This window comes from Rhinolophus sinicus, chromosome 6 (genome assembly GCF_057876585.1).
Source record: "Rhinolophus sinicus isolate RSI-liver-muscle chromosome 6, RSI-T2T, whole genome shotgun sequence".
Lineage (NCBI taxonomy): Eukaryota > Metazoa > Chordata > Mammalia > Chiroptera > Rhinolophidae > Rhinolophus > Rhinolophus sinicus.
Window position 1 is genome coordinate 910,844 of NC_142506.1, and position 6,135 is coordinate 916,978.

The following is a 6,135-nucleotide window of genomic DNA, read 5'->3' on the forward strand; positions in this document are numbered from 1 at the left end:
GCAGCCAGAAGGAGAGGGGCTGCTGACGACACAGCTGTCAGAGCAGCAGAGTTCCCAGGCAGGATTCCAGGGAGAGGGATTTGCCGATTTGATAACAAAGCGACCCGCACCCCCACCTGGTGAGGCCCCTTGTCGGCACAAAGAGTCCCGGATAGCTGCTCTCAGGCCTGGCCTCTGCCTCCCTGGGCCAGCACCTGACAACCCCCAGCCTCCTGCCTCCCTGGCATAAGCTGTGTCATGTGGCAGAGCAAAGGGGCTTCTCTCAGACCGTCCCAGGGGCCTGCAGCCCTGTTGTCCCCCCACCCCCCGTTTGCTGAGACGGAGGGACAGGCGTGCCTACAACAGGCTGTCACTACAGCTGCTCTCCCCACGACTGCGGCCTCCCGTGTCACCCACACAGCACCTACTCTGCCCCCACAGACAGCGGTCCCAGCAGCATTGACCCCTGGCCAGAAACCCCCGAGCCATGCTCTGCCACCACTGACCACTTTAGCCAACACCACCCAGCCCCTCTGTCCACGCAGCTGTAGACACTGCCATCACCGAACACCACTGGGCAGATGCCCCACTGTCTACACAGCTGTCACTAATTACACCAGCATCACCACAACTTTCCTCACCTAGTCTATGGGGACCCCTGCGTCTGTGTGTTGGGGGAGCCAATGGCTGACTCACAGGACAGTGGTCCAGGCTGGGACCTCTGAGGCGGTCTGGGGTCAGGAGGCTGGATGCCTGGGGCGGGGGCGGCAGGTGTCACTCTCAGAAGTAAACACCGCAGGGTAATGAATGACCGGTGGGAGGGGGCGGGGCATTTAACAGCCTCTATTGGATTGTGCGGCTCAGCCTGTAACCAGCGCATTATGAAGGCTAATGGATTTTTGAGGCCAGATTGATTTTTCATTAATTTGGTAAAAATCTTTTTCCTCTCCCCTATAATTCTGTCTTAAAACGCTCCCCCTGACAGCTCGATAAGTCACTCTTGCCTTAATGCATGTCTGGCTCACCCATCCGGGGGCCGGGGGAGGGGCGGGGAGACGCGAGCCTGGGGCGTAGCTGCCAGTCATCCCCAGGTAAACACTGCACTATGCCTGGGCCCTTTCCCAGGGTGGGCCTGACCGCCAGGACACCTACCAGCCACAGGCTCCTGAGAAGATAGCATAGCTTCCAGGGCAGAGACAGCTGGAGACAAGGGGGAAACTGAGGCAGGGAGCCCCCACTGCCAGAAGGGTGGCCTGCCTAGGCCTTCCTCCTGGTCCAGGCAGGGTGAGGGCCCTCAACCCCAGAGGGTGCCAGCTGCGCAGATCTCTGGTCCAGCGTTCTCCCACCAGCTCAGGGGCCCCTTGGGCCAGGGAGGTCCTACCCCCAGCATGGCTCCAGCTGCCTGGGCCCCACACCCACCTCCATCCTTCAGAGACCTCAGGGTCCATCCCAGCCTGCGGCTCGAGCACCCAACCCTCAGAAGCACTGGCCTGGCTGGCCTGCTGGGGGGCACAGAACTGACCATTTGCTCCTCCTGCTCTGCCTTCCCCCACCTCTTCCTCTCCTCCTCCAGCGCTTCTGGCTTCTGCTCTGTGGGACATGGTCCTGCTCCCCCTATCCCCCCCGTATTCCTGTTGGAGAGTCTCCTCCCAGTCTTTCCTTGGGGTCTCCAGACTGTACCCCCCTGCAGCCCCAGACCACACCAGCATCTCCCTGAGTGATGCCCCATGGTGCCTGCCAGCCCCTGGGCTGAGCCCACAGGAGGCGGCACTGGGGACCCACGGCCAGTCTCAGAGAGGGTAAGATGCCCCAAAGCCACACAGCCTCCTGGGGGCCAGGCACGGAGGTTCAGGGGCCAAGGGAGGCCGGGCCGTAAGGCAGGGTGGGGGCTCAGCTTCCAGTTGGACAGCCCTGAAATGCAGGTGTTCAGGCCACTGTGACTCAGAGTGGCCCAGCCACGTGCCTCAGAACCCACGGGTGGGGCAGCCTTCCCAGTACGGGGGTTTCTCTCAGGCAGCGTGGGCTGAGCCTACCACTCTGATCCAACCTGAGGACCTATCTGATTATGTCCATCCTGCAGAAGGACAAATGGAGGCCCAGACACACAGGGACTTGTGTGAGGTTGCTGTATTGGTTTCTGTGGCTGTTCTAACAAATTGCCATGAACTTGGAGCCTTAAAACAATAGGAACGTATCCTCGGCCAGTTCTGGAGGTGGGAAGTCTGAAACCAAGGCTGCTGGGGGGGGGGCAGGGGGGAGTGGGAACCCTTTCTGTCCCTTCCAGAATGCAGGGGCTCAGGGTACCTTGGCTCAAACCTCTGCCTCCGTCTTCACATGGCCGTCTCCTCTCCTGTCTCTTATAGTGACACGTGTCAGTGGATTTAGGGTCCACTGGCATATCCAGGATGACCTCACTCTGAGATCCTTCGCAAAGACCCTTTTTCCAAACAAGGGTACATTTACAGGTTCCAGGCAGTGGAGTCTTTAGGGACCACCACTGGGCCCACTATAGCGCAGCTGACAGCAGCTTCTCCATCAAAGTCCCTGCCTTGGGCACCCCGGGCTCAGGCCCTGCAGAAGGACACCCCAACTCTCCAGCCACCACCTGACCTCCACCTCTCACCCAGACCCCTTCACCAAGGCCGGCAGAACTCACCCTCCCAAGCGCTCTGGGTTGGGATTGAGGCTTCTCCCACTTACCAGCTCCCACGCACCCCACTTCTGGATCTCCAGGGCCCTGGGGGACAACCCTCCCTGGCCCCTAGGTGGCTGTGCAGTATTGGGGTACCCACCCCCTCTCAGACTGCCCGTGGGTCCCCGGCGCTGTCTCCTGTGAGTTCGGACCAGGGGCTGGCATCTAGGGGTATGGAGGGTAGACTGAGGCTACTGAGGTGGAAGGGCCTGTGTTGGGCAGCCGGGAAGGGGATGGGGAGCTGGGGTGGGGTGTGTAGGATGCAAGCCTGGAGTAGAGTGACTTTGGAAGGGTCAGGACGCAAAGAGAGGCTGGGAAAGGAACCCCCCCATCCGGTGGCCCTCGCACCTGGCCCCGCCCCGCCCGCCCCTCCGCCTCCTCAGGGCTCCCTTCCGCCTCGCGCCTCTCCTCGCATTAATCTCTGCGCCCGGCTCACTGCTGACCCAAGCGAAACGGAGTTTGCCTTTTCCCCTCTCCACAGTTTTCTGTTGGCAAAGCAAAAAAGATCGCAGCGCGTGCTCACCCCCGACCTCCCGGCCCAGGGGGGACCACTCTGGAAAATGAGTCGGCCCTGCGTGGGCCGCTGCTCGCTTCGCGCCGCCGGGGCGCAGGCTCTCCGGTGCGCGGGCGACGGGCGCCGTGCAAGCACACTGGGGACACTGGCCTGCGGGCCCCAGCTCCTGCCGGTGCACACGCTCGCGTCCGTGAGCTCAGCCCGGCACACTTGCATGTCCTCCACAGGCCCTGCTGCGCGCTGGGCACCAGGGGTCGCGGCAGTGTCCCGCTGTCCCCTCAGCAGCTCCTGGTGCCCACCCCTCTCCGGACAGCACACGTGTAGGACACTCGCACCAGCTCACAGAATCTGCCCAGCATTCATGGAGTTCATGGATGAGCTGATGCAGTCCCTGCCCTCAGCCCATGGCCCATCTGTGACACAGAATCAAACGGGGATGTGGCTGGGCCAGAAAATGGGGGAAGGGGAGCACGTCTGGGGAAGGTTGAGGAGGTGCCCTCAGGAAAAGGGGTGGGGTGGGCGAGGGGGGAGACAGTACAGGTGGAGGGCAGGAGTCAGACTGGAGCTTCGGGTGTGGGGGAAGAGACCAGATTCCCTGACGGGTCAGGGCGCAGTGGACAAGCCTGGCAGGCACACCCCTCGTCACACACGCACAGCCACAGTTGTGTGCACACCATGAGCCCACCCTGTGCAGGGCAACCACTGCCACTTGGGAAAGACCTCTGCCCAGGTGAGCTCTCATGGGCACAGCCCCATTACCCAGGCTGGACAGACCCTCCCAGCACATGACTCCACCCTGAGCCACACTTGCTGAAGCAGGTTTGCGGTGGGGCTTACCCATGGTGCCACCGCAAGGCCACTGCCCTCTCCGCTGAGTCCTGGCCCCCAGGGGGTGTGGGCAAAGCTGCTGGTTCTGCCAGGCCCAGAGCAGTGCGCTGGATCAGTGTGGGCCTGCTGCCAATTCACCCCCAAGAAGCAGGGTGTAAGGGGCAGGGAAGGGGCTGGGAGGGGCCTGCCAGGGTGTGCACCACAGGCTGTCTGCAGTGGAGAGCGGTATGGACTTTGGGAAGGGTCCCCCCCACCAACCTGGTGCAAGGGGCAGGCAGCAGCTCCTGCCCTGCCCCCAGCTCCCCTGCCAGCCCGAGTGCTCCTCTTGGGTCCAGAAGAGCCGCAGGAGGTAGGGGAGTCACTGTGTCCTCCTGGACAGGACCTGCCAGGGCTGTCGTCCCCGATTAGCAGGTAATGGCCTCCTTGATGCACAGTTGTATTAATCAAATTAATAAGTGCTGAGGTGACCTTGGTGGGTTCTGCTGAGAGGGGCATTCTCCCAGGAGGGGCACGAGGGCCGTTGAGGAACACACCTGTATACCCGGCCCCAGGCTCAGGCAGGCCTGGGGACCCTGCCTTTCCACCTCGGAAGGCTGCCCTCTCTTGCGCTGTCTTCCCAACACACACTCATCACACCCACTCATCCTTCACTCCTCCCCAGCATTAACGCCCTGACTCACACACTCTCCCCCACTCCCCAATGCTCACCCCAAGCCCCATTCGAGACCCCGACAAGAGCATTAAAGGAGAGAAGTGGTGAACTCAGGGACCAGGTTCTATGGGCTGCTCCTGTCTAGGGACCCACAGCGGAGACAGAGACGACATCTGGAGGGAGGACAGGGAGGGCGGACTCGGCCTGCAGGGGTGCATCTTTGCCGACCTGATCTGCTGTCTGCCCCGCCCCAAATCCCGCCTCCTGCGGCTGCTTGAGTGGGCCGCGGCTGCCCCCCGGTGGCCACACAGACCCCGGCCAGCCGGGATCCCAGCCGTTTGCCCAAGCCTGCCGACTAGAGCCCCCTCCACGTGGCTTCTCCTGGGCCTGCCACTCCCGCGGCCCTTCCCACTCCTCCCTTTGGGCCCAGGTCCTGAGCCACGTTCTACGCGACCTGGTCAGTGTGCCTGCCGATGACCTCTGGGGCCGTTCCGCCGTGCATGCAGCTCAGGGACACTGAGGGTTCATAGACCGAGGAGCCCAGCAGGTGCCGCAGGGGCAGCGTGAGTGTGGAGCCCTAGGAGGGCCCGAGGCGGGCTGGGGGTGCCCCTCGGTGCTAGTCCCGGTCGCAGGGGAATGACACAGCCTTATGGCCATCTGCCCTAGAGCTGGAGCAGAGAACTCAGGGCCCAGGTAGTAGGACCCGGCCAGGGAGAGGGAGAGGCAGGGACAAGACAGGGTGGGGTGGAGCCAGGCTAAATGAGGGGCGGAGCTTGGCGGGACGCTAACGGGGCCGTGCCGCTGGGTCTGGCCGGCTGGTTTAGGGGGAGCAGCATCAGATAAAAACTGAGCAGCAGGTGCACGGCTAGTATGAGATCTAAGCCCTTGATGCAAAAGGAGGGCCGTGTCAGGATGCGGGGTCCCTGTTCTGTGCACTGAGGGGGACAGGCACAGGTGTTGCAGGAGTGGGCCTTGGCTGGGACCCTATCCAGAGGAAAGGTCAGGTGGGCACCTGGGGTTGCTGAGTGAAGGGATGGACAGGGCAAGGAGGCCTGGAGGCCAGGCGGGGAGCTGAGCCTTGTCCAGACTGCGGGGTGCCTGGCGGGCCAGTGCAGGGGTGCCCGGTGGGCCGGTGGAGAAGTGCCTGGCAGGTGCCACTGTGCGCCAACAGAAGCTTGGCTTGGGGCAGACCCTCTCTGAGGGAGGATATGAAGGTGTATGGCAGGCTGGGTGGCCGGAGGCGGGAGACAGGCCAGCTGGGGGGACACTGGGAGCTTCCCGAAGGGGGAGTGAGGATCCAGGTTGCAGGGACCCCCTGCAGACATCACTCCGCCCTGCCCAAGCTCTCCAAGATGGCTACTTCAGGCTCCAAGGCAAGCGGATGGACAACCCCTGACCCTCCACAGGGCGGCCCAGAGCCCCTGGGATTCAGTGTCCAGGGTGACAGTGACACTTCCCATGTGTGGGTAT